The sequence below is a fragment of the Equus przewalskii genome, chromosome 15, assembly GCF_037783145.1.
Source record: "Equus przewalskii isolate Varuska chromosome 15, EquPr2, whole genome shotgun sequence".
Lineage (NCBI taxonomy): Eukaryota > Metazoa > Chordata > Mammalia > Perissodactyla > Equidae > Equus > Equus przewalskii.
In genome coordinates this window covers 44835304-44863302 of record NC_091845.1, presented here as the reverse complement: position 1 = coordinate 44863302, position 27999 = coordinate 44835304, and the positions used below count along the sequence as shown (strand labels likewise).

The 27999-nt window shown below is 43.2% G+C and overlaps 1 protein-coding gene across 3 annotated transcripts in view; it reads left to right on the top strand.

Moving 5' to 3' along the window:
- The window catches only part of ACKR2 (atypical chemokine receptor 2), a 48420-nt gene that overhangs the window by 6976 nt on the left and 13445 nt on the right, over positions 1-27999 (top strand). For 2 of the 3 annotated variants that reach the window (XM_070575710.1, XM_070575711.1), the window contains exon 3: positions 26441-26599. The exons of the other annotated variant lie outside the window; for it this stretch is intronic. The gene's annotated coding sequence lies outside the window, so the exon portion shown is untranslated. The remainder of the gene's footprint in view (positions 1-26440; positions 26600-27999) is intronic. 3 annotated transcript variants of the gene reach the window in all.

Below are 27999 nucleotides of genomic sequence, written 5' to 3'. Positions count from 1 at the left end.
TGATTGCCTCTATGCTTTCCCCCACTCTCTCTCTCCCAACAATGATTTAGGGCTATTTTTACAGTTGCTAATTCTCTGAGAATGAGGTACCTCTTCTGGGAGGCACTGCCATACTCAATGGCACTGCAAATAGGTTTTTATTGACTGATCTTGAGGCTCTCCAAGTCATTTTGCCCTCAGGCTGATTGCGAGGCACCATCTGTTTGTCTTGATGGATTAATAGATTGAGAGTTCATAAATGTAGCTGGCATTTAAATTAGATGCAAATCACGGTAAGGACAGAATAATGGTCTCCTTTTGCCAGAGATGGACGACATTTATTTTTATAGCTCTGCAAGAAAAATGGACTGTGCAAACAGACACTTCACCCAAATTGGTGGCCCTGAGTTACTCTCTCTATACTGATGCTTTTGCTCAGGGTCAGGAACCTGCCTGTCCTGTTTCAGGGAAGACTGGAAAAGAAAGATTATCTGCCTGACCCAAGTTCACTCAGTGAATCAGCAGTCAAGTGCTAGCCATCAAAGTCCATCTTCCCACTTTGCTTTGTGAGGATCAGAAGAGTTTTTCAAAGATGGTGAATATTAAAATAATTATTTAAAAAAGTGAGCTAATAACTTTGGCCTGTTGCCAAGAGCGATATGGCTGATCAGAGGGAAATTACCGGCAGTGAGACAGCTAAGTGTTAAGTGTACTAAATAGATTGTGATTTCTCTGGAAACTGGATGGGCTGTTGCTTAAGGGCAGTCCACCATAGTTTTAAATGACCTCTTACCACTTCTGGCTAATTTGCTCATACACTTAGCTGGGATCTGGAATCCTTGTGATCCATGGGCTATAGTGAGTAAGTTGTCCCTGGCCTCTCCCTCGCCTGCAAATATCTGACACCAGAAGCATGTGGAACCATGTGCAGCTACCAAAATGTCCTGCTGTACAACCAGCGCATGCTCAGTGCCTACCATTCTCTAGGCACACTGCTATGCACTTGACATACTCAAATGTCTCTGATCATTAAAACAGCTATATCAAGTAAATATTATTATCCCCATTTTACACATCAGGTAATTGAGGTTTAGCATGGTTAAGGAACTTACTTGCATTTCCATAAGAGGCAGAGACAGGATTTGAACCCAGTCCTGTTTAGCTCATGCTCTTTCTGGAATGCCCCATTGCCTCTCTATGCTTTCTTTTCCCTGCCTGTGCCTGTTTACTCTCTTACCTTCTGTTTCCCCTGTCAGAATCTATCAATCACAACTTTTGTTTTGAAGTATGTGTATATATATTCACAAACACATGCACTTTATCATATATCTATTTATATTTATAGATAGATGTTATACTTATAAATAGATAAATAAAATGAGGAACGATATACCCCTCAAATGTCAATGATGATTTTATCTTATTAGTAGAATAATTTGTGATTTTCATTTTTTCTTTCTGTTTTTCTGTATTTATCAAACTAAAATTTATATTATTGCAATCAGAAAAAATTTTAAATCTTTCACATCCTTTCAAGTTTGTGTGCCACTACCTTTGTGAATAAAATGTTTCCTGATCTTCAAGCTGATGCTACCTCTTCCTCTTTTGAAATACACTCCCTTTCCCCAGCACCTTGTATTTTCTTGGGTTGTATCTAGCATTTTTCTTTGTATTCTATGTATCCTCGGTTCCCCAGGGCCCACAAACTCAGAGGGCCCAGCTGTCAGGGAGGCACAGCTCACAATAAAAATGGTAACAATAGTTGTTACTCCAGTCTGCCCCCATCATGAAAGCTAGGATTTTTCTGGTGTATCCACCATACCCCAGAGTTAAGTCTCTTCCTATTCCTGTGGTCTTGGCTGCATCTCCTCCACATTGCTGTTCCCTTAACATGAGTCAACCATCAGGCTCACTCTGGTGTTTGTGCATGATGCTGTCCCCTCTCCTATCACTTGGTACTAAGCTAAGCCCTGTTATTCCACCAGGCCCCACACAGTCCAGGCTATGCCTCCACTCTTCTTCACTTAGCTAAAGTAGGAGAAGGATTATCTTCTCCTCCCCATGTTGTACTTTTTAAAGATATCACTTCCCCTTGTTTTCTTAATCTCTGTTAAAATCTATTGTGTGACAACTCTTATGTATGAGTTTTTCTGTTTCTTATAGCATCCTCTCTGCTGTTCTTTTGCCTAGAGGATCTTGAATTAAACTGAGTTAGAATCAGAGTAATCTGGTTCAGTCCTTCCCTCTCCTCAGTCAAGATCCCCAGAAAGAAGGGTACATAACTGCTCTCTCTGTCTTGTCTGGGAGATCAAGGTGTGATTTCCTTCTATAACTTACTCAAGTGTCTCTCTCCTGGGCAGCCTGTTAGCCTTCATCTCACCAGTCATTCTCTTTCCAGGGAGGCCTGGAAACTGGAAGCTTGCAGCCTCCTCTGACGTGCCCAATGCTTGGGTAGACAAGCAGAACCAACCCTCTTTGGGCTATCAGTCCACTTGTCCTCTCCTAAGCTTCTCCATTAGCTTCTAAGACCCCTAGAAAGGAGCTGAGCACCATTCAGTTTTGTACACTGAAGCAACTAGCAGAACTAGTTGCATAGGATGGCAAGAACTCCATAAACTTTTGCAGACTAAATTACTAAAATCTATTTAATTTTGTGCTCTGCTTTTCTTCTTCAACATTATTGCAGTGAACAATCAAATAAATGTAATTAATCCCAGTTTGTTCTGTACTAGGTATATCACGCTGATTCTGATTCCATGACTTATCTGAGTTTTAAAACATTGAGATATAATCCACACACCATAAAATTCACCTTTTTAAAGTGTACAATTCAGTGGTTTTTAATATATTCACAGAGTTGTACAACCATTGCTACTCTAATTTCAGAACAGCATTTTCATCATCCCAAATATGGGTGACACCCATTAACTATCACTCCCTATTGCCCCCCCAACCCTCACCAGCAACCACTAATCTATTTTCTTTCTCTATGGATTTGCCTGTTCTGTACATTTCATAAAAATAGAATCATATAATATATAAACTTTTGTATCTGGTTTCTTTCACGAAGCACAATGTTTTCAAGGTTCATCCATGTTGTAGCATGTATGGGTGTTCCATTCCTTTTTAATGGCTAAGTAATATTCCTCTGTAAGGATATACCACATTTTGTTTATCCATTCATCAATTGATGGACATTTCAATTATTTCTACTTTTGGACTATTATGAATAAAGTTATTGGGAACACTCATGTACATCTTTTTTCAGGGGACATATGATTTCAATTTTCTTGGGTATATACCTGGATGGATCATATAGTAACTCTATGTTTAACGTTTTCATGAACTGCCAAATTGTTTTCAAACTAGCGGTGCCATTTTACATTCCCAGCAGCAGTGTATGAGGGTTCCAGTTTCTCAACATCTTCACCAACATGTGTTATTGTTCATCTTTCTGATTATAGCTATCCCATTGGGTGTGTCATGGTATCTCATTGTGGTTTTGATTTGCATTTATTTCCCTGAAGGCCAATAATGTTGAGTATCTTTTCATGTGCTCATCAGGCATTTAATATTTCTTTGGAAAAATATCTATCCAGTTTATTGCATTTTTTTTCATGATAAGGTGTTGAAGATTTTCAGATCCTTTTTCTGTATCTACTAAGATGATCATGTGGTTTTTGTCCTTTATTCTAGTAATATGGTGTATTACATTGGTTGATTTTTGGATATTGAACCAACCTTGCATTCTTGGGGAAAAATCCCCAATTGATCATGGTATATAATCCTTTTTGTAGGTTGTGGATTTGGTTTGCTAGCATTTTGGTGAATTTATTTGTGTCTGTTTGACCATATCCACAAGGGATATTGATCCACAATTTTCCTGAAATGCCTTTGTTGGGTTTTGGTATTAGAGTAATGATGGCCTCATAGAATGAGTTGGGAAGTGGTCATCTTCTGTTTTTTGGTAGATTTTGAGAGGTTTGGTGGTAGTTCTTCTTCAAGTGTTTGGGGAATTCACCATTGAATTCACTGGGCTTTTTGTGGGAAGATTTTTGATTACTGATTTAATCTTTTTACTTCTTTTGTCTATCCAGATTTTCTGTTTCCTTCTAAGACAGTTTTGGAGGTTTGTGTCCTTCTAGAAATTTCATCTAAATTATCCAATTTGGTGGCATACGGTTGTTCATAGTAGTCCCTTAAAATCCTTATTTCCTTCTCATAATCCTTTTTATGATCCCTCTTTTATTCTTTTAGTAATTTTAGTAATTTGAGTCTTCACCCTTTTTTTCCTAGTCAGTCTAGCTAACAGCCTGTCAATTTTATTGATATTTTCAAAGAACAACTCTTGTTTTTTTAAATCTTCTTTATTGTATTTCTATTCTCTCTTTCATTTATTTCTGTTCAAAAATTTATTTTGTCTTCCTCTTGCTTCGGGTTTAGTTTGCTCTACTTTTTCTAGGGTCTTAAGGTGGAAGCTTAATTCATTTATTTGAGATCTTTTTTTCTTCTTTAACATAGGCATTCACAGCTATACATTTTCTTCTGAGCATTTCTTTCACTGTGTCCTGTAAGTTTTGTTTTGTTTGAATTCATCTCAAAGTATTTCGTAGTTTCCCTTGTGATTTCTTCTTTGACCCATTGGTTACTTAGGAGTGTGTTCTTTAATTTCCACATAATTGTGAATTCTCCAAATTTCCTTCTGTTGTTGATTTAATTTAATTTCATTGTGGTCAGAGAACATACTTTGTATGATTTCAGTTCTTTTACATTTTATTGAGACTTGTTTTATGGTGTAACGTATGGTCTGTCCTGGAGAATGCTCAGTGTGCACTTGAGAAGAAAGTGTGTTCTGCTGTCATTGAATGGAGTGTTCTGTTATTCTGAGTTTTTAGGTATTCAGTTTTCACCTGGTAAAAGACTATTCATCCTTTGAGCCCCAGGTCCAAAGGGTTTCATCTGTCAAGTCTTTCTTAGTCCATCTCACCAACTAAAATGTACAATTTCCTTGTTTGAATTTCTGTCACCCATAACTGTGATATATGGGTATGCCAACATCCATAATTGTGTTATAGCCTTCATTATAAGTCAGTCTTTCTAAACTCTGATGTTATGGGTTTCTTTTATGCAGGGACCATGTCTTGACTATATCTCCATATCCCTGAAACCTTACTTCTAGTAGTAATTTTAAAGCATGCCGTTGAAAGGATGAAAGAATTTGGTGGTTATTGAACACGTCTTAAACGTTGAGCCCTAGGCTATATACTGTAGAGACTAGAGCAGGAGAAGAAAGGCAGGACACTTTGCTTCTGGGGAACCTGTAGCTTAGTTAAGAAGACAATATATCCACATAAGAAACCTTTAACCCAGAATCTGAGCAAGTGCCATGATGAGGGTTCTAGGAATTTGGGCTTGTTCACTTTATCTCTCTCTCCGTGCATGGGAAAGAGACTCGTAGAATTGTGAGGTTGGAACAAACCCTCAGGACTCCTGATTTCCAGCTGTCAGTCCCTGTAGAATCCTCTGGCAGCTGGGCATCTAGCCTCCCCTTGGACACTGTCACCCGCAGGGAGAGGCCCCAACACTCCCTTCTCAGGACTTGATGATGGCTGTTTGCCAACTTCAGGCAGTGAGGGAAAATCAAATTGCTTTTTAGCTACCATACACCCTTCAACCTTCACCATAAAAGAAACTATAAGCCTGAAAGAATGTGAAAGTCAACAAGGAAAGGAGAGGGCTCTAGTCATAAGCTTTAATTTCATTGAGATAGGTCAAAGGATACTTATATTACATTTTGATGTCAGGTAAGGAAAGTCAGATCAAGTTCGTCCTGAGAGAGTCACTTCTAGGGGAACCAAAATGAATTATTTTCTGAGACTTATTATTCTCCTAGAGTCCACCTGTATGTGAATGTTTTGGGAAAATCTGAGAGTATGAGATTTGGAGAGGTAAATTCATCCCACATTTCAGTTAAACATTTTATTCTGTCTAATTCAGGATAAAGACAGATGATTTCTGGGGCTAATTAGGGTATTCCTGGAGGTTTCTTGTCAGGAATGCAGTATGGTGAACGTTTTCAAGCCAGAATGTAAACTCTTTTCTCTAGTAATCTCTGAAAATAGCATTATAGTAGAAAATAAAATTATATTATGAAGTGCAGTACCTGCAATTTTGGTGATGCACATTAAATAAAACAGGAAGATAATACAAGGGCTGGATCACAGTTGTGTATAATAGTGGACTAAAGGAGTAGTATCTTTATCACAGTCATCATGGTCACATTTATTGACAGCCAGTCAGAACGCTGCTGGGCAGAACACTCCTGGGAGAGGGGAACATCAAGACATCTGATATTGGAGAATTAGAGAAGGGACAGAGCAGGTCTGCTCATGGATAACAGACTTGAGCAGGGTGGAAGAATGGATGAGCCTTGGAATGAGGAAAAGAGAGAAGAGATGAGGGTCAGCCAGAGGGCCACAGAGGTTGGAATATATAAGATACACTATTTGCTCAATGCAAAGTACCCAGAAGGCTGCAAACCTGGGCTTTGGTAGAGTCAAGGCACAGGAAAATTGCTGTCCTTGTGTCCACATAGGTGTGTCAGGATTCTTGCAGCTTTCCAACAAGAAGATTAGCTCACGAGGTGCAAATAAATCATCCAGTTGACTATTTATGTTCTAGGCAGTAGCCCCTATCAAGTTGATGACTAAGGCAATCCATCAATGACTTATCAGATGTTCTCTTCCCAAGAAGGTCAGGGGAGAAAATGGGAGTGGTGGGCTAGGAATGATGGGCAATTCTGGGTGGGCCAGAGTGAGTCACCTTCCCCAGTGCTAATACCAGATCAGGCCAAGGGCCTTTGCCTCCACTGCTCATTCTCTTCACTTTTCCCCCAAATCCTGGCTCTATCAGCTCTCTCATCCTTTGACTTTTATGATAGGGCACTGGAGTTGGAACAGTTCTAACTTTATAGATGGGGACCATGAAGCCGGAAGGGATAAGGGACTTGCCCATATTTGTACAGCACGCTCATTTCAAAGTTGGGACTAGGAGAAGGGCCTCTTGACTACCAGCCCCTTGTACTCTGTCTTCCACCATGTGGCTTTCGTCTTTGAGTCTTTTCTCCATTATGCCAACTAAGAGGCAAAAGGGACATAGAATGGGACATGGTGGAAACTTGAAGGGGTTGTTGCACAATTGTGGAGTGCCCCAGCAAACATATGGAGGAGCAGGGGGAGGTTGGGGGCAGAAACTCATCTTCCATGACTCTATTCTCAAGAGAAAATCCATTTTCAGGTCACATTTTCTAAAACTTAAACTTACAAATTCTGTGACTCTTTCATAGATGTCTAATGTTTTACTAAACAAATACTGGGACCTCTTTTCAAATTTTTGTTTTCAGTACCCCTTTTTAAATAGCTTTTTTAGGGGCCGGCCCCATGGTCAAGTGGTTAAGTTCATGCGCTCCACTTCGGCGGACCAGAGTTTTGCTGGTTCAGATCCTGGGCGCGGACATGGCACCGCTCATCAAGCCATGCTGAGGCAGCATCCCACATGTCACAACTAGAAGGACCCACAACTAAAAATATGCAACTATGTACCGGGAGGGCTTTGGGGAGAAAAAGGAAAAAAAATTAAATAATAGAAAAAAAAGCTTTTTTAAAGTTTGTTAACTTACAACAAGGTCTGTATTTCTCTCCCCTGATGAATGTGATGAGGTCTCATCTTTCCTGCTTGAATGTCCCAAGACCTCTCCTCCTCCAATGACCACAAGGCAGTCATGGAGGGGGTCTTAGGTTGTATTTATGTATCAAAGGAAATGTGTAATTTCCATGTGTAAAGAATTGGAGGTGCTGGTCTCTGAGCTCTGGCTGATGAGCATTCCCCTCTTTCCTTCTGCAATGCAGTCTCTCCAAGTGACAAAATCTTGCTTTTAGTTTTTGTCTGTAATCCCTTTTCCCAATAATTTGGCATAGTCAACAGGATATGGAGCAACACAGACTGCAAGAAGAGCAGAGGTGTAATGCAGGACAAAAGTGCCCACCTTGTGAGAGCCCTTAATGTCTTACTTTGTGTCCACCTTCCTTGCTTTCCCCTCCTGGTGATGCTGTATCTAAGTTCTGTCCTGTGCTGATTTTCTTTTCAGAAAGGCTTTGTTGCTTCAGGCAAGAATCATAAACTAAACCTGTTAGTCTATCTGTTTGCTGTCTGTCTGGCCTTTGTTGTAGCCCTCTGCTCTCAGACCTCTCAAAATCAGGTGTACTTTCTTTCCCTCTGGCCAGATCAGTGTTCTGTGGATGCTCCTGTCTGGGTTAGAAAGAGAACTCCAATCTCCCCCGAGTCAGTTAATTTTGGTCCCTCTTCTGTATAATTTGGTGTACCAGAGATAACCCAAAACTTCCGAGATTGATCCTGGGACCATAATTTCCTGAAATTGTTAAGGCAAAATAGTAAAGTAAAATAGGAAACTCCCATCATGGCCAGATTGAGTCAGAGATCTGTGAGAAAATGAGGCTGAAAAAGTAAAAGGTGCTGGCCAGACCCTGTGACCCAGTGGTTAAAATTCTGCATGCTCAGCTTCAGCAGCCCAGGTTCATGTGTTTGGATCTTGGGCTCAGACCTACTCCACTCATCAGCCATGCTGTGGCAGTGGCCCACATACAAAACAGAGGAAGGTTGGCACAGATGTTAGCTCAGGGCTAATCTTCCCCAAGCAGAAAAAAAGAAGAGGAGGATTGGCAATGGATGTTAGCTCAGGGCAAATCTTCAGCAAAAAAAAAAAAAAAAAAAAAAAAGCAAAAGGCTAAATCTTTAATTGCCACCCAGGAGAAGCTGCAAAACCTCATTAAGGATATTGGTAAGATTCTTTTCTGGGAAGTCTATTATGTACCTGTAAAAAGCCCCTGATAGCAAAAGATCAAGCCCTCCTACCTTTAGAGAAGGTATGCCAATTGTCACTTAATGCCTCCTTATTCCAAATCCACCCTTTGTTGCTTTGCTTGTGATGTTAGAACATTTCTTTCTTGCCAGCAGGCTCATTGTTAAATTTTATCAGTAGGGGGTGCTGGAGGGCAAATTTCATCCACATGAGCAGGTGGTTTCCTGCCCTCTAGCTTCTGCCTACTAATACCACTGTTGTAGGGGTGTCCTGCTTGCCAGTCATGGCCCATAGTTTCCTGCCTGCTGGTGTCAACTGCTGACCATGTACCAGCTCTAGCGCAGGGAACCCAGTGAACTTCTCTGCCATCAAGTGGCTGCAATCATACCCTCTCCAGTGAGGTCTGTGTCCCAAACTTAGGGAGGGGCTCCCTCCCCTGCCAAGTTAGTTCCTTCTTTAAGTACTCTCCCTCTGCCTTAGGTTATTCTTTGGAGTGCTCTTTTATTCCCTCATAATAGTTAGTTTTCTTTAAATAGTTAATAATTCTTTATATTAAACTTTCCCTGTTCAAATTACTGTGGTTACTGTCCCCTGACTATCCTCTCATGGGCCAAGATGCTGAAAATGCAGTTACTAGTAAACAAAACAATACCCTATTAGGTCTAGGCTTTGATAAATTCAAAATCAACTGAACATGTGAAAATACATGCATCCTAATATTGTTAGAAATTATGCAAAATGAGTCAGAACTAGCTTATTCAGCCAGAAACCATATCTATAAATTTCATACTTAGAATTGGTATTAAATTATTGTGTGGCTTAATGGTAGTGAATGAAACTTACAAAACTTTGGAGATGAGATTTCTGGAATAAGAGAGGAGATTCTCCCTTTTCCTCTAATAGCGTTGGCACCAAGAACAGTGTAATGGCAGAAAGCCTTCATCTTTTAAGACTTTGGGACCATTAACTGTTGGAAATCCAGTGCCATCAAATTGGAAAAAACTGCACCAGTCCATTTATCAGATTAAGGAACCTCGTCGCCACACACAAAATGCACCGCTATGAGTGACTTTAGACCAGTACTGTCCAATGGACATAGGTGGTGAGCCACAAATGTAATTTAAAAATTTTCTAGTAGTCATATTAAAAGAGTAAAGAGAAACAGGTGAAATTAATTTTAATAAAATATTGGGGCCCTAATATAGAAAAGGCTGCCTGCATACTAGCAGGTTGCTATCCTGTCCTGTCTGTTTATACCCTGCACCAAGATGGGGGACCTGTGGTCCCTAAGTCCCTCCTTCCTCTCTTTGCCCATCAGAGCTGGCATTTTAGGGCTCAGTTGGGTGAAGGAGCATAATATAGTAAAAAATGCTAGGAATATACCTGGGTTTTCCAATTTATTGTTTTTTCATTGTGTGCACTGCCCTTTTTCTGCCACTGGTAATGCAGGGAAGCACTCTGTAAGAGAGGATTTGAGCGTCAGGAGCTGTCCACTGGGTCTGAGTTCTTATGCTTATATTCTGCGTGGCCTGAGGCGACCCCTACTGGAGGGCAGATGCTACCACAGTCTGAAGAACTGCTCCAAAACTCATTCCTCCCTAGGAAAAGATAGACTCATTTCTAAACTCAGACTAATGTTCTCATTTTTCCAACGTGATAAATTACAAACCACACATCCTCTCCAACCTCCGAAGCTCTGGTGAGATAGAAGCAAAACTATGGCACTAAGCAAAACTAAATAAAACTTTGCAACGAGCAGGTTTTACATGGCCCGAGGCCCTTCCAAGGATAAAGATGAACTCTAACCCTGCACTTCTACAGTCCACCAGATCGTGGGACTCAGGCCATATCAACATCATTACATAGCTGGTATTTTATTATTGTCATCCCAACTCTGAGAGCTTTCTTACTTGTCTGTTGCTTCCTTATTGTCAAGTACTCACTTACGTCCTGGGTTCCTTTGCAACCCAAGCCACCCTAGACTTCATACAGCATATATGGTCCAGCAAGATACAGGGTCTATGACAAGGAGTTTCAACAAAGAACCCAGTTGGAAAGAGCCCTATGACCTTGACCATCTCCATGACTCTGTGGGACTCTAGACCAACCTGAAGGACACAAGAGTGACAAGCTACAACTACATGAAAACTGATAGCAAACAAGGTAAATCTGGATACAATTCATAGCGACCACCAAAGCCCAGTGGCAGCTTTAACCTAGAGAGAAAAGGGGGTTACTGTGTCATTCGAGATGGACTGAGTGCAGACCACAAAGAAGTTTTGTAGTACTGTGTGGAGATGCCAGATAAATAACCTCAGATCTGGTATGTGAAATGGGAGACTGCTGGGCTGATACTATAGGATTCTTAAGTCCTCACCTTGCTTACCACTGCAGTTTACTACTACATATCAGAAAGGTCTTTCTTCCCAGTCGCTTTCCACCATCGATCTCTCCTTCACATGTCTTTTGCAGTGGTGACCCATGATCACCCAATAGTTGGTGCACCACAGACTTTAGCATGATCTCTGAAGTTCTCTGGTTGCTGCAGATTACACCTTTAGGGCACGGTGTGCTAGACACTATAAAAACTTCTCCCACGTAAGGACTACCTAAGACATGGGTCCTCCCTGACATAGCTTGTGTGTGGGTCAGCTGCTTTGGAATACAGAGATCTCCTCACCTTTAGGAACGTTTGTTTTTTTGTCCTTTTTCTAGCTCTAATCCTTGGAACTGGGATTTTTTAACTTGAGAGGCCCATTGTAATACCTGTGGGGATTCTAGAACAAGGCCTAATGCAACTTGGGATGCCACTGTGGCTCCACAAATTTAGGAGTTGTCTCTTGCCTCTGTAAAGGAAGAATAAAATAGCTCATGAACTTTATGGCTCAAGGTAGATAGAAAGAGATCCATAAAATTAAAGAAGGATCCCATGTTGTTCACTCCATAAGAGAGGAATAATCCTTCAGTTGGTTCAGGTAGGTCCTGGACAATTATTAAAAGTTATTAATTACAAATTATTACAAATTAATAATGTGATTGAAAGATGAGCTCTCTAGCATTTGTTATGCTACTTAGGGTTTGCTTGTCATGTTACATTAAACAAGCCTTCCTCCCAGTTCTTAACTTTGTGAAAGGCCAAGCAAATGAGCCTCTGAGGAGCAGAGAAACAAGGCCAAGACTATGTAAAGTTATTTTTGGCCTGAAAGGGCATATTTTCAGCCTACTAAATGTATATGTAGATGGCACATCTATCAAAGAGAGGATACAGAGAGGAAAGCAGCTCCTGCCATCCCCAGGACTTCATGTCATTTATTCTAAAAGATAAACTGAATTAGCAGAAATCCTTAACTTAAGGTGGGGACTTAAGAATCCTATACACAGAAACTCTGACACTTCTTATATATCTTCAGCATTTTACTGGACATAAACTATGACCTCCTTCAAAAGGAACATTATCACACTCCCTTTTTAAATAGCCTTCTGAAGTTTGCTAATATAGGTTCATCAATCATAGGCTAAAAGTAAAACGTATACTTATAAAATTTCTAGAAAACAACATGGGAGAAAATCTTTGTGACTTTAGGATAAGCAAAGATTTCTTAGATAAGACACAAAAAAGAACAGTTCATAAAAGAAAAAAATTGGACCAAAATTAAGAACTTCTGCTCTTCAAAAGACACTGTTAAGACAATAAAAACACAAGTCACAGACTAGGAGAAAATATTTGCAAATCATATCCCTGATAAAAGACTTGTACCCAAGATATATAAAGAGCCCTCTATATTCAATAGTAAGATAACAGCCCAATTTTTTAAAAAATGGGCAAAATATTTGAAGAAAACCCTTCACCAAAGAAGATATATGGATGGCTAGTAAGCATATGAAAATGTGTTCAATATCACTAGTTCTTAAGGAAATGCATGTTAAAACCACAATGAAATACTACTTCACACTCAGTAGAATGGCTAAAAGTAAAGCACGGACCATACTAAGTACAAGTAGGAGGACATGGAGCAATTGGAACTCTCATATTTTGCTGTGGAATTGCAAACTGGTACAACAACTTTTGGAAAATAGTTTACCTGGCTCTTACACAGTTAAACTACACTTCTACTACAACCCAGCCATTCCCAGTATTTACCCAAGTGAAATGAAAACCTATATTCACACAAAAACCTGCACATGAATGTTTATAGCAATTTTATTTGTAATCACAAAAATCTAGAAACAAACCAAATGTCCCTCAGCTGTGGAGTAGATAAACAAACTGGTACGTCCATCAATGTTGTTGGCGGGAATGTAATTGGTACGATCACTTTGAAAAACTGTTTGCCGGTATTTACCAGAGTCAGAAATATACCCCAGCAATTGAACTCCTAGAAACATACCCAATAGAAATGCATAATATTTGCCAAAAGGCTTAAACAAGAGTATTCATAGCAGTACTACTTGTAATAACTCTGTGTTAAGAGTCTGACTCCATTTTTGATGTTTGACTACTGACAGCCTTCAAGCCCCATGACTCTCTTTTTCCTTCTTGCCCCACACCTGGACATGCTGGTAAGAAAACCCAGGTGCTCCCTTCCTTGGCATGGGTGGGAAGTTCAAACCACACAAACTCTAGCCTATGGGGGAGGGTGTCTTCATCCTGGACCCCTTTCCACCCAACCACTACAAAAACTAGAGCCACTGGCCCCTTCTGCTCAAGCCAAACAGACTGGCTTGAGTGTGGGCCCTGCTTTCCTCAGTATATGAGTAATAAATCTTTCAAATCCTCTTGGTGAGTATATCGTATTATGTCTGCGGCTTTGAACCAATTTTGGATGAGTGGAGGTATGGATACCGCCCTCCTTGGAGCAACTACAAGCAAACCCCAAACTGGAAACTATTCAAATGCCAAGTCAACAGATAAATGGAAAAATTATTTTGCATTATTGCATATTCACCAAATGGAACCTATAGGACAATGAAAATGAATGAACTGCAACTGCACATAATCTCACAAATAATGTTGAATGAAAGAAAGCAAACATAAAGGAATATATTCCATATGACCGCATTTAAATAAAGTTTAAAAACAGAGAAGCTAACCTATATTACAAGTCAGGATAGTCACCTGTATTAGAGTAGTAGATTACTGGAAAGGAGCACAAAGGGGGCACTTTTCTGTATGTCAGGCTCAATTTAGGGGGGTTGTGGGGGGGCAGAGGTGAGGTCCCAGCTCTGAGTGAAGAGTTCTGGCTCTACCCCTGATTGGGCTGATGGATGAAGAGCGTGAACCAGCCCCACACAGTGGACAAATGTGGAAATGCATGTTGGTGCTTAAAAGAGGGAGATGACTGGCCTCTCCTGGGAGCCCCATAGTGTCATCCAATATGGGGAGCGGGGTGCAGATACGGGGCTCAGAAATGGGCTGGAGTATCCAAGGAGAGTCTGAAGTCAGCCTTTCTGTCCTGCTACAGAGAGTTGGGCTCAGCCAGGCTGGGGGCTACAAATGACTTCCCTGGCAGGAGAGGTAGGAAGCCGAGGGAAAAGTGGACCCTACCCCAGATGAGGGCTCTACTACCTCCAGGGTTTGTCCTCACCAGGCAGTCTAGGTTGGGTTTAGACATCACCTTTACTCAGGTGCTAGATGCTAATCCAGTAAGATAGGTAGTATCATTCTACAGGTGAGGGAACTGAGGCCCAGGTAATTTGGCTTGTAAATGGTGGAATTAAGGTTTGAACTCAGATCTGTCTGGCTCCAAACCTGACTCTTAACCATGATTCTCTATGTAGTGTCTTAGCCTTTTTTGTGCCATGGCTCATCCTGGCATTCTGGTGAGGCCTATTAGCCCATCTCAGAATGATGTTTTAAAATGCATAAAATAAAATACATAAGATTACTGATCCTATTGAAATTGCTAAGAAGTGCCAAACCTGTTTAAAATACAAATACCAAGATATTTTTTCAATGTGGCATGGTATGTGCTGTATATGTGTTTCTTTAAATAAATTCGTAAATACAAGATCTGGCAGTGGGTCTGAACACAACCAAAATTTCCAGGAACTGATGAGTGTATATTTTGAGATGTCTGCTACAACAGTAATGTGAAATGAAACTGATGACAACATCATGGATCACATTCCATTGGAAGGAAATGCTGAATTTCCATCAGAGGTCCGTGAAAATAAGGATGTAATCTTGTTCCCATCTAACTGCACCAACCTACATACTAGGTGTGGGTCCATTTGGGATCTGTGGACCCCAGGTTAAGACCCCTCGAGTCTGTTGCCTCCAACTTATCTCCTCTTCCCTCTGACTATTCCCAGGGCTTCATTGGAAACCAGCCTGTGAGCTGATAACTCACAAAGAGCACTGGGTGTTTGTTTAAACAACAAGAGGAAAGATCGCAGAGCCCAAGAGACACTTACTGAAGGCCTCTGATGCTTCAGACAGGCTGTTGGACCCAGAGATACACAGAAGAACAAGATGCAGCCTTCCCTTCAAGAAGCCCCTAGCCTGGTAGAGGCAGTGTCTCTAGGTAGTTTATGATTAACCTCCACATGATTTGAACAGGCAAGAAGTGAGTGCTCTAGGAACAGAAGAGCAACCCTATTGGTCAGACAGTCCAGGAAGGTGTTCTGTAAGAGGCAACACCAGGGCTAAGATGGGGGATGGGCAGCTCCAGAGGGGGGCAGTATAAGGTACTAGTTAGGCACACAGGCCCTGTCGACAGATGGCCTGGTTTCAAAACCTGGTTCCATCACTTCCCAGCTATGGGCAAATCTACCTGATCTCTCCATACCTCAGTTTCCTCATCTGTAAAATGGTGTGATCCTAACACTGTTGGGTTGGTGTGAAGATTAAATGAATTTAAATGCTGTTAGCCATTGCACAACCAAAGGACCTACAGCTAGAGTTCACAACTATGTACTGAGGGGCTTTGGGGAGAAGAAGAAAAAAAATGCTGCTAGCCATGATGATGGTACTGATTATCATTGGAGAGGTAGACAGACAGTAGGATGAAGCCTTTCTAGGAGTTAGAGACAGCTCAAGCTATGCAGAGGCTGGATCATTTTCTTGTGAAAGGAACAGGGCAGGGAGGGCCACTGGCTCAGTGATTTAAGGTGGAACACGGAAAGCATGTTTTATTTTCATAATTATGTTTTTGTTTTATTTTGCATTAGGGAATAACATCAAAACCTTGATTTCACCAATAGTACTCCATAAGATAGGGCTAGAGTGACTGCGTATTTAAGTTTTAAAAAGTGGTGAGTTGATTTAGAGAGAATATTCAGACAATAATACATAGTACAGGTGGTATGTGGATGTGGCAAAAAAATGTGAAAGTGGTTGCAATTCCGATTTGAATCACTGGATTAAGAGATAGGAACCATCTTCACTTTATGGATTTTAGAGGTTCCTGGTTCCGTCCCTGAATGGGACACAGAGGCTGTTGCAAATACACAGCATTTAGGAAAAGCCCAGAAATACTGTCTGCACCCTTTCATTTCTGGGTACACTAAAGGGTAGTATTTCAAACTGTAGGTCACCACCCAGAAGTGGGTTGTAAAATCAGTTAAGGGTCATGTCCAGTGTCCAAAATGTGAAACAATAGAATAGAAAATATCAAAGCATATTGTGGGTAGTTAGGGTAATTGTTTTGTGAAACTTGAGCAATGGGCCACCAGGTAAAATGTAAAATGCATTTCCTACTGTGGGTTATAGGCAAAAGTGTCTGCTCAGGTGGAAACAGGCCTGGCTTCTAGTCTAAGTTCTGCTCCTGCCCTGCTGTCTAGTGAGGTGGTCCCCTTACCCTCTGCGCCATGGAGGCAGATTAATTTTGCTGGGTGGCTAACTGAGATGTTAAATTGCTGTGTTTATGCTTGGGATTCTGATTTAGCCAAAGTTTTCTTGAGCCTATTTATATGCCCAGAGCCCTCTATGTCTGAGGGATTGAGTTCTGTAGGAGGGAGGGCTGGGATCAGGCCAAATAGGCCTCTGAGGCTTTTCATAGTCACTTTCCTGATCTCATCCAAATGTTCCTTTCTCTAGATTTGCGGCCCACACCCAGGGCTTCTGCTTCCAAACATTCCATCACATTTCCAGTTACAGCATTTTTTAATCTCTCATAGTTTCCTCATTTTGTGGCCACACTTCCCACTGTGATATGTAACATCTGGCTGAGTACGTACTCATCCTGAAGTAGCTTCTGTGTTGTTCCACCCCACCTCTCCTGGGACTCACTGTCCTGTCCTGTTGAGCCAGAGGAGGCAGAGTAGTCCTGTGTAGATCTCAGGGGTTCACCCCCCTGGATTCGGTTCGGCAGTTTCCTCCCATTGACTCTCGCCAGGGATGGCTGAGTGATGATTCGAGGGGACAGTCCTTGTAGATAACTGTCTTAGCAGACCCTGAGACAAGGACTTGAGTATAAATTTTAGTTTTAGCTATATGAAATTGCCTTTTTTATAAGTCAAATAAGGTCAACTATTGGCAATGTCTTGTGGTTCAAGCAGTAGTTTATTTGGGAGATGAAGGTGACACAGACAGGAGAGTGGGGCAGTAAGGCAGAGGAGGGGGGCCTCCAGTAAAGTTATCGAGTGTGTTATCAAACCAGTCACCCCTGTGGGTAGCTGGAGCTTAATCCCATTGGAGGAACTCAGGGAGACAGTATAGAACCAGCCTCAGAGCTACTCCACCCAAGGGGCAAGGGAGGTGGGGTATGTATACACCTACTCAGATCAGTCATTGTTTGAGGGCTCTTAAGGGGGCAGAGAGCATCGTTTCCCTGGGACTTCCGGCGTGCTGCACTAGTTGGCAGAGGCAAACAGGCTTTCTTAGCCCGTGCAAGTCTTCAGACAAAACAGTGTGTGTATTGCCACTTGGAAGTCGGCCAGTGTGTACTGAGTAGGGGAGGGTGAGTATATAGGAGGGCCACCAACAGCGCCTGCTGCCAAAGCTATGACCATAGATTCTGAAACTGCCGTTAGCATGTAGCTGGCCGTAAACAAGTATACAAGAAAATATGACCCTATTTTTCTAGAACTACTTATTTTCTATTTTGAGACCCTAATCCACAGGATATTGGAAAATACATCTCAGTCACTGTGAGAATTACCCCTTTTCCAGAATTGCATCAGTTCCAAGAGATTTGGTCAGTGCCAAGGCCCAGACAACTATTGTGCCACCTGGTTCTTGGTAGCATCTGTCAATGTAGACCTCAACTTAAATGTCATTTCCTGCCTCCCTTGGTCACCAGCTCCATACATCCACACTCAGTATGGTCCCCCCGCACCTTCAGGCTCAGCAGTTCATTGAATATCTCATTTTGTTGCTTCTAGGGCTAGGCATGGGATGGGGCTGTCTGTGGCCTTACCTACCTTGGACTTACCGTGTGCCATGTCCCTCTACCCCTAGGCCTAAAGACCACAGGACTCTGGCCAGGAGGCTGAGCACAGGGTCTCTCTAACGTCTAGATTAACCTGCTTCCCTCAGGCCTCTTATCTCCTCAGCCTAGGAATAATTTTTTAGTTTAATATAAGATAGAAAGAGAACCTTAATTTCCTCAAACTCCTGTATTCAAAGGACAAGGAAAAATTTTCGGACCTTTTCTGAGGTCTGGCTGTTTGAGTGGAGGGAAGGTCAATACAGGGAAACATCAAATAACATTTCAAAAATGCCCCACCCCTCCCTACCCCTCCCACAGATGCTTCATTTACTACTTTTTGCCCTTTGTGTTCATTTTAGCTTGTGTATAGAGGAGGGAAAGTTGCCATTTTAAACAGGCAGGGGTCCTTGATTTGGGGGTTCATAATATAATTCAGGGAATCCTGGATTTGGATAGCAAGAAAATTTACATATTTATTTTCAGTAACTTCTAATGAAATTAACATCTCCTTCAATTATGAGTGTAGGCAGCAAAACATAGTAATATTAGGAAGATCTTGCCACAGGCATCCTAAAATATCATTTATACTCATTACTGTCATGGTAGTTATAAGATCCGTCACTAGATCTTTTTAAATGTACTAATAATGAAATGCATATATTCTATATTGTAAGTGTGTCTTTAAAATATTTGAGATGTTTAACTTTTTATTTTAGAGTAAAATTATCTTAGGATAATTGTAGACATTCATTTGCAAGAAATAATACAGAGAGATCCTATATACCTTTGTTCCCTCAACGGTGACATCTTGTAAAACTATAGTACACTATCACAAAAGGAAATTGACATTGATACAATCCATGGACCTTATTCACATTTCATCAGTTTCATGTGCACTCATTTGTGTGCATGTGAGTGTATTTAGTTCTATGCAATTTTATCACATATGTAGATTTTTGTGACCACCAGAACAGTTCCATCACCACAAGGACCCCTCCTGCTATTCTTTTATGGCCAGATACTTGCTTCCCTCTCCTTTCCCTAAGCCCTGGCATCCACTAATCTGTTCTTCATCTTTATCATTTTGTCATTTCAAGAATTTTGTGTAATGGAATCTATACCCTTTTGAGGTTTACATTCTTTCAAAAGTATGTAAGCTTTTCAGATTGGCTTGTTTTCATTCTGTATAATTGCCTTGAGACCTATCCAAATTGTACAGATAACAGTTTGTTCTTTTTTGGTTTTGCTTTTGTTTTTAAAGATTTTATTTTTCCTTTTCCTCCCAAAGCCCCCCAGTACAAAGTTGTGTATTTTTAGTTGTGGGTCCTTCTAGTTGTAGCACGTGGGACGCCGCCTCAGCGTGGCTTAATGAGCGGTGCCATGTCCACGCCCAGGATTTGAACTGGCAAAACCCTGGGCCGCCGAAGCAGAGCGCGTGAGGTTAACCACTCAGCCACGGGTCCGGCCCCCCCTCCTTTTTGTTTTTGAGTAGTGTTCCATGGTAGGCATGCACTCAACTTGTTTAACCATTTTCCTGCTGAAAATGGATTCGTTTGGATTGATTCCAGTCTGAGATGTAATTGGTTTTTAACATATTTTATGTTTTTGAAAGCATTATTCTGAGAGGGAGTCCAAGGCTTTGCCAGACTGTTCATTGGCACAAAAATGTGGTTCTATGGGGGAGGAGTATGTATCTCCACATTATTCCCTTCCATCCATAGTGACTGAGTGGGAATGGGGACAGGGAAGGGAGGCATTTCAGAGCCTCTGCCAGGTCTTCTGTGAGGTAGCATGAGACCTGAGGCAGATGGTCTCTGTCATCTCAGCGACATCACTGAGCTGATCTTCACTGTAATGAGGGGAGTGCGTCTGTGGGGAAGGAAGTCAGAGGATGAGGAAGGGCCTGGGAAGAAAGAGAGGGGCCCAGGCACATGGTAACTTGAAACCCATTGGTTGCCCCAAACCTAAGGAAAATCTGCCTGCTCATAAATGAGTCACGTGCGTGATTTTTAGGAAACAAAGTAGAGTAACAGGGCTGAGACCCACACCTGCATCTGCAGGGGCAGGGAACAGCTGTGGAAGGTGAGCTGTGAGTGGGATGAAGAATTCAAGGAAGCAAAGACTCAGAGCTGGAAGTCTGGAAGTGACTGTGACAACATAATCTGCTGGGAATTTTAGTAGGCATACTTCTCTGCTAGAGGCAAACCCGTTTCGTTCTATTTCAAAAGACAGTGTGACCTCAGCTGACACTTAATCTCACCTCTTGAGAATTTTCTTATTTTAGTTGGAGACGTCGGGGCTCACATTGTGATGACCACTTAGCATCCCATCCCTCAAGAACAGCCCCCTAACTGGCAAGTTTCAGGTGGAGTTTGTGCTATCTCCTGCTTGTTATGCCCAACTCTATGTGGTGCTGTGTGGCCTGAGAGGAGTCTGGTGGCCAGGTGCCAAGGAATTCAGGTAGCTAAGAAGCCATTTAGGGGGAAGAGCCTAGAGCAAGTTGAGGGGTGCACATAATCTGCCGGGGGAGACCGTAAGTTGTCAAAAGTAAGCCAGCCGCCACTGTACAACTGCTAAAGAATGAATGGGCCTGGGCATTGAGCTCAAAGGCTGCTCACCTCACAAGAAGGGCAACAGCCAGACAGTACATGCCTCCTGATGGATGAACAGCACCACCTGGGAAGTATCAAGCCAGATCAATCCTCCAACTTCCAATTTACGGGAAACACGGAGGGCAGAGAAGCGAGTTAAGTAACACCAGGAGGATGCAACCAGCACAGTCTAGACTGTGGGAAACTTTATATACCAGATCAACAACCAGTTTCTTCCATAAATAAGTTGTGAGGAAAAGCAAAAAGGTGGAGGGGAGGGGGAACCTATAGATTTAAAAAGACTTAAAATATATATCAACCCCTTACAGTATGTGGACCTTATTTGGATCCTGATTTGAATAGACAAACTGTGAAGGGAAAAATTTATAAGGCCAGTGACTGGATAGTTGATAATATTAAGGAATTAGTGTTAACTTTTTTAGGTGTGACAATGGTCAAAGTCCTTATCTTTTAAAGGCACATACTCACATATTTACGGATTTCATTATAACGATGGCTGGTATTTGCTTCAAAATAATACAGGAAAGGGTAAATGGATAGGAGTGTAAGTGAAAAAGATTGGCCACTAGTTGATGATTATTGAAGTTGGATGATGGATGCATGAGTTCATTATACTATTCTGGCGCTTTTTTGGGATATATGTTTGAAAATTTCCATAATAAACAACCTAATAAAACTATAAACTTATCTGGTGAGGAGGGGAAAACACCTGGACTTGAAAGAGAGGTGCAGTCAACCAACAGGGTGGGTGTCAAGGGTGGGAGTAGGGGAGTCAGGTCACCTGGGCCTGGGACAGGCACTTGGGGAGGGCCTCCTGAATGGACAGATGGGGTGAAAAGGTGAAGATGTGGTTGGGCAAGGCCTCCAGTTCTCAATTGTTGCTTAGCAGTCAGCTTCTTCAGTTTCCAGAGACCTGAAAGTGTTTAAAAGAAAATAATTCCAGAGGAATAAAATTGGCTACAGAAAGCTCAGCCTGTCCCATGCCTCCTGCCCACTTCCTGTGAGCTGTGAACACCACTTTCTAAGCCCTACGTGATGTTGTTGGAAGCCCTACACTTGTTTTCCTGGAACCCAAGGATACACCCAGCTGCTGCTATTTGCCATCCCTGACCTTGGGCTGGCTGGGCATCCTGGTTTCCAGGCATGTGCTTCCAGAATCACAGACAGCAGTCCTTGGGGGCAAAGTTCCAAAGCCAACAATGGGGTGTCACAGCAGATGGAGTATGGGTATCATTGAGTCCAGCCCTCTACAACCGCTCTACAGATAGGGAAACTGAGTCCCAGAGAAGCCCCAGGGAGTGGAATCTTTGTATACAAAAAGCACCAGGACCAAAGTCTTAGGTAAGAGTACTCTTAGGTAATAGTACGTAATTTGGGGAAGGCTTTCTACATAGAAGCATGTGGTCACCCAATAAACTTTCACTGAGTGTCTACTGCATGTCAAGCACTGGCTGGGCTATGCTGTGAAGGATCATCAGATGAGTAAGAAATAATTTCTGTCCCGGAATAGCTAGCTAGATCTGAGTTGGAGGGGCTGGGGAGGAGGAAGAAGCAAGCAAACAGAATATTCACATACATTGTGGGCAAGAGAGTACTAGGGTGGCTCCTATCAACTGTGTGCTTCTGGGCAAATGAGCTTTCCAGGTTGCCTTGGCAACTCTTTCTACAAAGTAGGTGTAATCACCTCAGCTTGGCCAAACCCACAGAGAAGACATCTGGAGAACCGCTATGTTAACTCTAACATGTAATATGTGGCTGAAGATATTTTGATAAATGAATAAATGTGTTGATTTCAAAAAAAAAAATACATTTGTACCAAGGCAAGAGACTGGTAAATGGTGAAAAGGTTACACATTCCCTCTCCTGCTTAGCTGAGATCAGCCCGCTCCCAAGGCCCTGAGCACAGGACGCAGGGCAGATGTACAAAAGGAGGGACAACACATGTCTGTGGTGGCTGGAGGGTGCCAGCTGGTGGGGGTGGTGCAGAAAGAGGAAATGGAAGAGGTGAGATGAGCAACGTTTCCTTCCTGTTGTGCCATCAATGGATCATGATAGGAAGAAGTTGGTCTGGGATTCCGGCACAACATCTAATCAAAGTGAGTAAACATGGGTGCTAACAATTATGTTGGAGGGCAAGTTTGTGGTTTAGGAATTCCAACACTGAGACCTAGAGATGCACCAGATTGACCCTCTCATAGGCTCAGCCCAGAACGGGGTGAACTTTGCTCAAGAAAGACAAAGAAATGAAGAGAAAGAGAATGAGAGAGGATAAGGCAGGGCCAAACCAGGGCTCCTTCATCAAAAACCCAGTTTCGTCAAGTACTGTCTGGGCTACATCAGCAAATCAACTGGCCAGCTCTCAAGCTCCTGCTCTGTGTAGTAGTGCCAGATCTTCTGTGTACAGATGAACAAGGCCTCTGACCGTGAGGAATTTGCAGTCTGATAGGGAGACAGATTTGCCTCTGAGCAATAATTCTCCTGCAGACTCGGGAAGCTTAGGGCAGGGTATCAGGGAGGTTTGGAGAGGTTTGGGGAGGCTTCTCATGGGAGACAGGCCTGGAGCTAGGTTATGAAGGTCAGGAAGGATCAGGGTGCAGGCAAGAGGGTCCCAGATTCACACCCAGTGCTTGGCTGAAGACAGAAGCAGGTGTTTTGAAAATGTGGTGTCCTTTTTCACTGTGATAGTAGATGTGTCCCAAGTGTTAAAAATGTGTGTTAGGAGTCATGTCAGAATAGTAAAGATTTTAAGGTCTCTGCTCTGAAGTTGAAGTGGCATTGTATCCTGGGGGAGAGGCCCTGTGCATCTTGGCTGCCTGGCTACAGAGGCTCGGTCCACTCCCCTCGCAGGGCAAACAATCCTTGTGCATCTTAAAGAGAGCAAAGAAGATGAGTTCACAGCCTTCTCCCTCCAGCTTACTTGGACATGGTGAAGGCCCCCTTCTCCTTGACTAGTTTCTCTTGCTGCAATGCACTGCTGTCTCTGCTTTTGCTGCCCTTGGGGCTGGTGGATAACAGCTGGTAACTCTCCCTTGGGTGGCACTTCCTCTGCATGAAAGAAGCTGGGCAAGTGATGCCTGACTATCTGCCACTGGGGCTTCCAGCAACTACCCCTGCAGCAGGGCAGAGAAGGGGGAGTCAAGAAGGAAAAACTCAGGGCGTGAGGTTGGCTGGTATTGCCCAATCCTGGGTCAGGATTGGGGTGGAGCTGTGGAGCCAGGATGACTGACTGGAGAGCAGTGGAATCACCTGGGCCTTCCTGGAACTCCCTGCCCCTGGAGCCATGACTGGCTTTGCGTGACTGGAACCCTGGACTGTTCCAGGAAAAGGCCAAGCTCTTACTGGGAAGATGCCTCAGTGAAGTTAGGCACGGAGACCTGGCCGCCCATGCAAGGGCTCTGAGTTCACCCCGCAACCTGCCCTGCACCCCAGGCAGCAGGTGTTTGGTGTGCTGTGACTGGAAAGTCAGCACAACAGGAAACAAATGGATAGAGATATTTCAAAAGAGGATAACTTGAACAGCAAAATAAATAATGATAATAATGGAATAAAATTAATACCCATGAGTCCAGACTGATATAAATAAATAAATAAATAAATAAAGAGAAGGGCTAACTCAGTAAAATTCCAATTAATTTAGAAAGAATGATGGAAATAGAAAATCACCATTTGGCAAACACCACAGTAATACTATTGACAAAAAAATCAATGGATGCTAAAACTGATGGGCAAAAGTGTGATAAGAAACAGGATACTTGTATAGTTTCAAAGTACCTCCCCATAAGATGCTTATTAATTACAAAGGAATAAATAGTAATTTCACAGTGGAAAAACCTGGCAGATACCACCTTACCAAGAGATCAAAGTTAACATGGCCAGTAATAAGACATATTGAAGTCATGTACCTTTGGTATGGTGCCCTGAGAAGGGCACAGCATCACTTCTGTGGTGTTCCTGCCCGAAGTGCCTAACCTCAATCTAATCATGAAGAGGCATCAAACTGAAATTTAGGGACTTTCTACAGTTCTCTTCAAAACTGTTGAGGTCATGAAAGACAAAGCAAGACTGAGGAACTGTCCCAGAACACAGAGGCTCAGGAGACACAACAACCAAATGCAGTGTGGGATTCTGCTTTAGATCCTGGACCAGAGGAACAGCACCAGTGGGACAATTAATTGGTGACACTTGAATACGGTCTGTAGATAATAGTATTGTGTCAATGTTAATTTCCTGGTTTAGATCGTTGTATTGTGGTTCTATAAGATGTTAACATTAGAGGAAGCTGGCTGACAGGTATACAGAAATTCTGTGCACTCGTTTTGCAAGTCTAAAAATTATTTTAAAATAAAAAAGTTTAAAAGAGGGGGCGGGATGAGGAAGGAGCCCAGGTTCTAGAACTTAGCTGTTCCCTAGGAACCAGGACTCTGCGGCTTTTGTGGGCAGCTCCCTGGGCCTTATTCTCCCTATTGGTAGCTGGCATTTGTCCTGGACAGACTTGGAAACCCCCACAATTGGAAGGTCCCCTTATCCCCTCCCCCATCACAGTCTTGGCATCCACTCTGGGTGGCCTGTGGACCCCAGGGAAAGGCAAATGTCAAGTCCGTGTCCACCTTTCTGGGGACATTGAGTTCTCATCTCGCCTCTCTGAGGGAGGTACCACCCCCACCTCCAATACAGATCTGAAAACTAAGGCTCAGAGAGAGGAAGCCACCGTCTCTAGGTCATACAGCGGGTACACACAGAGCCAGATTCAAGCCCAGCTCTGTGTGACCTTATGCTAGTGCCTGTGACCACCTGGCATTATTCCATTACTGCTTAATTCAAGTAGAGGCAGCAGGCATTCACCAAGCACTTGCTGTGTGCCAGGCTGGCTGAGACATTGATCCTGGACCACAGGAGCTGTCCTGGCAGAGAGGAACCCTCATACTGCTAAGCACATGGCAGGCAGTGCATCACACACACATATTCGTTCATTCAGTCTCTGTTCTTGCCTGGTCCTGGCTCAGGCTGGTGGGTCGGATATGCCCCTTGCCCTGGGAGCTCCAGACCCAGTAGGGGAGCAGACAAGTAAGTAAGCAGACAAGGCAGCTAGCTGTACAACGATACATGCTGTGATGGGGGTGGCAGGGGCAGAAGAGGGGGTGAAGAGGGAAGATGGTTTGGAAAGTCTGGGAGATGAGAATATTGCCTGACCATGGGTGATGCAGACACTGCACTACTTGGAGGGATTATAGTCAGAGAAGTAGAGTTGGGGGAGGATGCAAGTGGGATCCTGCTGGGGGGGTGTCCAGGATCAATGCAGCTGGAGTTTGGGAAGGCTGCCTTGGTAGGAGACAGGGGAAACAAAGGCCTGGAGGTCTGGACTGGGGCTGTTAGTGTGCCCGGCCCAGCTTCTGGGGAATCGTTCCAGAGAGGTGTGGTTGGGACACATGATTTCCAAAGTCATTAGGTTGTGGTTGGAGGGGATGCTCCTTCATGGGTGGGGACAGGGGTGGGGGGGTGGGGGGTCATTTGAGCTTGACTCATTTTCAGTGAAGGAAACAGATTGTGGATGTGCAGCCAAGGTGGGGCCGGGGCAGACGCAAAGGGGTGCTTCGTTCCAGCCTTAAAGCAGGATGTGTGCAGCCTGCTCTCCGGAGAGGGGAAGAGCTTATGAAGAAGAATCACGCCCTCTGCACTTCCCTGAGGAAGAAGGACCCAGGCGCTGCTGCTCTCCTCCTGGGTGCAGAGTGGATACCTCCAGGCAACTGGGTCTGGCTCTGGTAGGTTATGGCCATTCTTAGAGTGGGGTGGGCCCTGCCCAGGGGCCACAGGGAAAGTCTGAATCCAGTGGGCTGAAGAGTGGGCACAGGTGTGGGAGAGCGAGGTGCTAAGAGGGCCAGTCTGGAGCTGTCTCTCTAAGGCAGCTGTTGGAGCAATTGCCCCAGCAGCTAGGGAGTGAGCTGTCTGCTGGCTCCTTCCCCACTTGACCCAGGCTCTGAGAATCTGCCTCATGGATTCTGGAAATCCCTGAGAGTGGGTATCAGGCATGGCTGGGTGGTCTCAGTTTCTCCAGGTGTACTATGACAGGAACAGGTGAGATGTCTTTAAGGGCCTCTCTCCCAGGGTTGAGGTTCCCCAGTTCTGTGGTCTTCTTTTGCAAACATCCACACTCTCTCCTTGTGTCCCCCCAAACTCTCTTGTTACCCCTCCAAGTTCTCAGCCCCCTCCTTCTGCTTCAAACAGTCCCAGTATTCCCTCTCATCCATCCCAGCCTGAGCCAAGTGTCATTTTAGGGCCTGGAAGGGAACCAATAGTTATGTGCCAGGTACTCATTTAATTATAAAAACTGCACGAAGGAGGCATTTTATAGGTGAGAACAACTAAGGCTCAGAGAGGTTAGGTAATTTTTCCAGAGTTACTCAGCTTTTAAGAAGTGGACCAATCTATTCTGTCTATTCTTCCATGCTACACAATGCTGAATGTACCACCCTCCCCAGGGGTAGTGGGGGTGGTAGTTGTGTTTCATTTTGAACCCAGCATAATGCTGAAATACGAATGCAAGGAGTTCTAGGGGTGAAATTTCAGGCAACAGTGAGAGAGGCAAAGAAGAAAAAAGCAAAAATGACTCAGGAAAGATGGGCAAATCATACCTTCATCTATGGCAGCAACTTCTTGAAGAGTCGGGCTCTAAAATTGCTTAGTCTTTATTAACTGAAAAGAAGCTTTGGGAGGAGGGATTGCTGTGTGATTTTATCAATGTCACGAACATCCCCAATTCCCGATAAGAGCCAGGAAACATTGAGTGATGTGGGGTCCCAGGGAGCATGGGGAGCGGGTGGACCTCACGTATCCCAGGGAGCAGGAGGCAGCATGCCTATCAGGAGACTCCGAGGGGACCCTGCCTGCTGGGACTGGACGAGGCCACTCTCCTCCAGCCAGGCTTGTGATTCCACAAATCCAGGGGGGGGTTAGTGCAGCAGACGGCGCTCTGGGCATGAAAACAGACAAGATACACCAGAATGCTCCCAAGGATTATTTGAGGGAGGGGTGTTGGGTTATGGGGAATTTTTTAGCCTCTTTTCTATTTTTTCTTGTATTTCCACGTTTTACATTGAGCCTATATTACTTGTGTAATCAGGAAAAATACATATGAAAAAAACGAGAGGGAGAGAGTGTGTGT